Genomic DNA, 7143 nt, shown 5'->3' on the forward strand with positions numbered 1-7143 from the left:
TTAAGCCTCAAGTTCAAATCCCAGCCCAACCTTGTGACTGCCTGTGTTGAAATTCTTTCCATCGATTAAAGCTGACAGGATTGGTGTTATTTACTTTACCCAATAGAGAAGTTCTGCAATCCAGAATGTATTTAGCAATAACACCAAAATAGGTGTTGTTACTGCCGGCTGTCCAAGCAAGGTTTATTGACATTCCAATCTTCTCATTAACCTTCTGGTAGATAGAACCTCCAAAATCAGTATCATCGTCCACGTGAGTATACAGCTGGAAGTCTGCAAACTTGTGACCCCAGGGCAAAATTATTTTATGACAATTTGGACTTGACTGTGTCAAAACTCATCTGCTAGCCAGCAAGTCAACCTTCAAAGGTCAACACAGCCCAACCATAGATGATTGGTCCAGAAAAATCTATATCATTACTGCCAAGATCGAAACAATCCTGGATGTAGGAGGCCTTCAATTTCCTGCTCTTCTTTCCTATGTTTGGTACAAATATGGTATCAAGAGTCAGTTTCAAACCTTCAGTCAACTTATTCTCCAAAGAGATTTCTGTCCCAAGAGTAGTGCCTGTGTTCCATTTTGGGGTAAGTCCATAGTTACAGACTTTATATTTGGCCTCTAGGTTGCCTGAAGCTTTCCCTGTAGGAGTGTGTAAGCATGACCAGAAGTAGAAAATTCCACTCCACTACATGACTTGGTTTTCAGATCTATTTGACCATGCTGAACCTATATCCTTTGTTAAAGACATCTTTGGCGGCCATGCTGAGGTCACAGTAGGGTGGTGTATTGCACGTATCTCCAGGTGGAAGGCCTGTCTTGACTCAGTCAAGGCAACCCTGAAGGTCTCCTTCCAACCCGAAGCTTTCTTTCTTGAGGCAGAATAAGAGTGGAAAACACAGAAGGGGCCAGCAAATGGCATAACAGATGCATCGCTGGTCTTCCACATGGACAACAGTGGTTCAAGTCCTGGACCTGGTGGCTTGAAAATCAGACCAGGTTCATGAGCATGCGTGCCCAAGATTTTAGGAGGAGAATGGTGGAGAAGGGACTGTGGCATGGCCATCCCCTCTGAGGGGATGATTTCTTACTTTCCCTCTCACTGTCTCTGTCTCTCTCTCTCCAGCGAATACACATACCTTAAGGCAAAAATCTCTTTAAAAAAAAAAAAAAGAGTAGAAAACACAGTGTAGTTTAACATTCAGCCTTTTCACACTTTTTTCAAATGCTGAGACCTAAACTCTTGTTCCCACATAGTCAAACCCTTTACCTCTATTTCCTATCTTTGTAAGCCTTCTGAGGTTTTTTGTTTGTTTGTTTGTGAGGGAGATAAATTTGTTTACCTAGGCCTTTACTAGAATCTAGTGTTCTTTCTTTTATCTTTTTTATTAATTGACAAATAAAACTGGTATATATTTATGGTCCAGAACATGATGTTTTGAAATATGTAAACATTGTGGAATGTATACATATATACATACTTGTGGGAGGTATACATATACATAGACAATATACACATTTATACATATACATTATGGGATGGATACATATATAAATCAGGCTATTACATACATTAGCTCAAGCACATTATTTTTGTGGTGAGACCTTGTTCTTTTTTGAGAGGGTTTTGTTTTGTTTTGTTTTGTTTTGTTTTTTGCTATAGGGTTCATGTGCTCTCCAGAGAGACAGACAGAGAGACAGAAAGGGAGAATCACCCCGCAGAGAGGATGGCCATGCCACAATCCCTTCTCCTCTAGTTTCCTCTTGAGATTTTGGGCACATGTGTACATGTGCCCAGCATGAGTTTCAAGCTGCCAGGTCCAGGACTCAAACTGTGGTCAGCCATGTGGGAGTGAAGTGCCTTAACCACTACACCATCTTCTAGCCGTGTGGTGAGAACATTTTAATAGCCACTACCTTCTCAATGTTTCTTAATAAGTGTACAATGCATTGTTATTAACTATAGTCGCAATGCTGCATGGTAGAGCACTTGAACTTACTACTCCTGCTTAACTGAAATTTTGCCTTTGTTGCCCAACATGTCTCCAAACCCCTCCACTGGTCCCTCTCCAGACCCTCGCAACCAGCATTTACTTTCTGCCTCTATGAATTCAACTTTTTCAGAATGCAAATATAAGTATTTGTTTTTCTGTGCCTGGCATTATTTAATTAGCAGAATGTCCTACAGTTTCATCCAAGTAGCAAGTGAAAGGATTACCTTCTTTCTGAGGGCTTAATTATATACATACGCATATGTGTGTGTGTGTGTATATTGTTGGAAAAGTCATGACTTTTTTCTTTTTGAGAGATTTTTGCTATAGGGCGCGTGCATTCACCAGACAGACAGAGAGAGACATAGAGACAGAAAGCGAGAAATCACCCCCCGGTGGGGATGGTCATGCCGCAATCCCTTCTCTTCCATTCTCCTCTCAGGATCTTGGGCACGCACACACACGCGTCCGGCGTGAGTTTTAAGCCACCGGGTCCGGGAGGTGGCGACCGGCAGTCGACTATGTGGAAGTCCAGCAACATAGCCATTACGCTAACTGCTGGTTTCCAAGTCATGACTTATTTTTGCATAGAAAAATGGGTCGTGACTTTTCTGACAACTCTATATACATATGCATATATACACACACACACACACACACACACACATAGACTCTATGATATATATTATATATATATGATATACACACACACATACAGATGTTTTATCTGTTCATCCACTGATTGACTCTTAGGTTGCTTCTACATCTAAGCTATCGTGAATAATGCTGCAATGAATATGAGAGGGCAGATATCTTTTCAACATACTGACTTCGTATCTTTCGATAAATACCCAGTAATGAGATTGCTAGATCATAAGGTAGTTCCACTTTTAACCTTTTGAGGGACTACTACACTGTTTTCTTTTTTTAAAAAAATAATTATTTTATTTTATTTATTCATTCACTTGTTTTTTAATTTGACCAGAGAAAAACAGACACACACAGAGAGAAAGAAAGTGAGAAATCCATCCACCAGGTCCGGGACTCTAACCGTTGTCATCCATGCGGGAGTGTCCAGCGCCTTAACCACCATGCCACCTGCTGGCCCCATCTCCACACTGTTTTCCACAATGGCTGTGCCAATTCATGTTCCCACCAGGAGTACACCATGATTCCTCTTCTCCACATTGTCTTCAGCACTTGCTATCTTTTTGTTAGTAGCCATTCTAACAGGCGCAAGGTGATATCTCATGTGGTGCTTTAACTTGCTTTAAGAGAAACCATCACCTGTGTAGGCCAGACACACAGAGGTTTATTTTTTCTATCTACAAAAGTAAGTCATGCCCATTGTGGTTTTAGATGCCTTCTGAAGATAGCCCTGGCAGGCCCTGCGGTCCGACTGCCTGTGGAAGATGAGAGAAAGGAAGTCAGCGGTGATGGTAAGAGTTTTGGCCAGAGCTTGTTGATTTAGAGAAGACTGGTGAGAGCAAGTTTCTAGGAGGCCACACGCAATTCCACTTCCTCAAAAAGGGGTGTTCCATCAAAATGGCATAAAGAGAAAGCTTGGGAAGAGTTCCCAACCTACTTAACCGAGCGAAGGGTGAGAGCCAGGGCAGCCTGTAGGACTCTTGGGACACACTCTGCCTGCACTGCCTCTTGCAGCGGTGGCTCAGCAGTGTAAGGAGGGGCTTCCGTGGTCACAGAGACTGGAGCAGTGGGGGAAGCGGAGGCCCTGGGAAGGAGGCTGCATGCCACTGCGCCGTGAGCCTGGGGTAGCAGCTGAGCCAAAAGAACATAATATATGGAAAGCTGGCCCCCGGTGTAGCTGTTCTACCAGACACAGAAAAGAAACCGCAAGGAGAAAAGTTCTGCAATTAGGGCTGTTCTGGGCTCAGTTCCCTGCAAACTGCCGTACAGTTAAAGGTTTCCTCTCGCTAAGGAAATACTTCAAGTACAGGAATAATGATAATGGCAAATATGCCAGCCTCCAATGATGGGGTAGGGGAGCAACATGTCATGTGGGGGCAGTGGGAGCCCCTGGTAGGGCCCTACAACTTAGACCACAAAGTGACCCCTTTTGACCGCAAGGCAGAAACCAGTGTCACCGAGTTTGCATTTCACTGCGTTGCACTCAGGTGTAAGGAGTGTCCATTTGTCTCTTTCTGCCAATGTGATCCATTTGCACAGGGTCCTCACCCACTTGGTGAGTGGGCTATTTTTATCTCAGTCATAATTCAGATGTTCCCTCTCATTTTGACACCTCCCTACCACACATGACGCATACATTCAAAGGATTCTGCAAAAATCCTGGGATTGCCAGGCACGAGAAGGTCAGGAAAGGACAAGTCAATTCAGGAGGCTTCACAATATTAAATGCCAGATCCCTACTGTTTCTCTCTTAGGTGTGGTCATCCCAGAGGACTCGGGGATTCCTCTCACAGCCATACAGGCCACAGAGCATCAACCTGGAGGGGTCATTTGTTGCTGCCTCCCTGTCTCTCTCCCATGAGCACACATGCCTTGTAGCAAATTTTTAAAAAGAAAAAGAAAGAGAGAAAAAAAATGTTCAAGTTCAGACGCTTTTCCTGGAAGACTCTGGGATCCTAGCTAATGCCAAACTCCCTCATGCTTGACATGAAGTACTGTCTTGCTGAGTCCGTCTGCGTCCTGGTCTCACCCCGCCACGGTCCTGGGATGTGGGTAACTGATTACCCAGTGATGACTAATTCTTCCTCCTCAAATGAGGAGGGAGCAAAGCCCTTTCAGTGCTGGGCTCCTCCATCCCAGTGTGGAATACTCATCATTAACGGTCCCCTATGCACTAAGGCTGACAGTGCGCTCAGGGGGCAGTGATTATCATAACAAACTAAATTTTTGTGGATTTTTTGTAGGTAATTAGATATATATGATTCTACTCACATTATTATGACTTTTTTTTTTTTTTTTTTTTTTTTGCTATAGGGCAAGAGAGACAGAAGAAAGAGGGAGGAAAGTGAGAAATTACCCTCTCCCTCTCCAGGAGAGCTGGTCACCCCAATCCCTTCCCCTCCATTCTCTCAGGATTTGGGGCATGTGCCCACCTTGATTTTCAGGCTGTCAGTCCAGCATTCCAACCGCAACATCGGCCGTGTGGGATCCAGCCGCCTTAACATCCATGCCACCTGCTGGCCCAGTAATTTAATTTTTAAAGTGTGTTTTCCCTTTATCATGATAGAATCCACCCACACATGTGCATGCAAAAGTGGGAGTTAGAAAATGATCGCCCTCCACAGGGTCTCTTCACACCGTGATCCCCTTCCCTCAATCCTCCCACCTGCCAGTGCTCACATTCATATCCATGCCTTGCATGTTTCAGGCCAACCGGGCCAGGGATTTGAACTGCTGTTCCCATGTGGGATCCAGCTCTCCTTGAGCAGTTCATTACCACTCTGCCGTGGAACTAGCCCTCTTAATTTAATTTTACACAAATCTATTGAGGCAGGCGTTATTATTACCACCATTTTACCAATAAGGAAACAAACAGAGAGATTAAGTATCTTGTCCATGGTCACACAGCTAGGAGCAGAGCCAGGTTTTGGGCCCAGGGGGTCTGGTTCCAGAGTCAGTGATTTAACCTCTGTACTTTTCTGTCTTCCAAAACAAAAGACATCACCCACCCACTCTCCTAACCCCCTCAGACTTCTCTCCACCCCTCCCAGAGACATTCTTTCCAGAACAGATGTGCTACAGCCTGCAGTAGGTGGTGTAGGCCCTCTTCCTCATCTCACACTTAGCAGGTAAGTTGAAGAGGGAAGAACGTCTACTCCAACCCAGTGGGCCACTGTTGCAGGACGGCTTCCGCGATAATATCCTAGTTCTTGGTGCTTCAGGCAAAGAATGGAAAGAAACATGCCAATAAAGAAAGGAAAAGGTAGCTTATTAAGTAAAGGTGAAAATACATTCCTGAGAGGTACAGACGTGGGCCTGAACAGAGAAAAAGTGGCTCAAAAGGCCTCGGAAAATGATAATACATTCTGTAAGGTTTATAAATTTTTTTAACATTTAAAAATAATTTTTATTTATCTTTTTTTTTTTTCTTTTGTTACAGGGCATGTTCACTCACCAGAGAGAGAATGAGACAGTGAGAGAAAGAGAGAATCAAGTCGCCAGGTCCAGGACTCAAACCACAGTCAACCATGTGGGAGTCCAGCACCTTAGTCACCACGCCACCTGCTGGGCCTGGTTTATCATTTTTTAATCTGGGTCGTGCCAGTTGATCATTGGCTCAGCCCACTGATCTCATCTCATTGGCTCTCTCAAATGCGGTTGGGACCACTGATTCATCTCATTGATTATATCAAATGTGGCTTAATCAGCTAGATACCCCCTAGTAATCTCCTGCCTACAGCACCTTGTGCAGGGAATTTTTCTGCCTTGATCAGGTTTTTCTATCTAGCCACAGAGATTTGCTAACTTTCTGCTGTCTCGTACCACTGCTCCAAGTTCCCCTTATTTGCAGAGGAGCGAGCTGCCCATTCTGTGGACTTGACTAGCAGGAGATAGTCACCATCAGAGCTTCAGGTTCAGACCAGGATTGCACTGCTTCTCTTCTTGCTTTGAGGACATGGCTCTGTAGCCAGGAGCAGGAACTTATTAATGACCCTGGACTAGCTTTAAATGATTCAGAGACATACTCCCTAAAGTACCGGTCTGCTCCATTTCTCTAGACTGTTAGGCCTCCCTATGGAGAGGGAATTGAGGTAGGAGACAGGAACTCTAAAAATACAGTTAGGGGACCAACGGATGGCAGTATGGTTATATTACTGGACTCCCATGTAGTTGACTGTGGTTCAAGCCCCAGACCTGATGGTTTAAAACTCATGCCGGGCGAGTGTGCGTGTGTGTCCAAGATCCCAAGAGGAGAATAGAGGAGAAGGGATTGCTCCCCCATGAGGAGTGATTACTTGCTTTCTGTCTCTGTCTCTCTCTGTCTCTCCAGTGAGTACACACACCCTATGACAAAAAGATCTCAAAAAAAAAAAGAAAGAAAGAGAAGAAGCCACGGGCCTTCAGAACAAGGTCCCACATGGCTACTGCGAACTAGATTTTTAAGGGAATGAAGATTTTCTGCTAATAATTCAGCCTCCAACAAACGAGCTAGCGGTAGGGAGCCCT

General features: G+C 44.4%; 1 pseudogene; it reads right to left on the minus strand.

Annotated features, from left to right (window-relative positions):
• LOC102472916 (voltage-dependent anion-selective channel protein 3 pseudogene) lies at positions 1–2039 on the minus strand (annotated as a pseudogene).
• Positions 2040–7143: the final 5104 nt, after the last annotated feature.

Source organism: Tupaia chinensis, unplaced genomic scaffold (assembly GCF_000334495.1).
Source record: "Tupaia chinensis unplaced genomic scaffold, TupChi_1.0 Scaffold000081_1, whole genome shotgun sequence".
Taxonomy (NCBI): domain Eukaryota; kingdom Metazoa; phylum Chordata; class Mammalia; order Scandentia; family Tupaiidae; genus Tupaia; species Tupaia belangeri.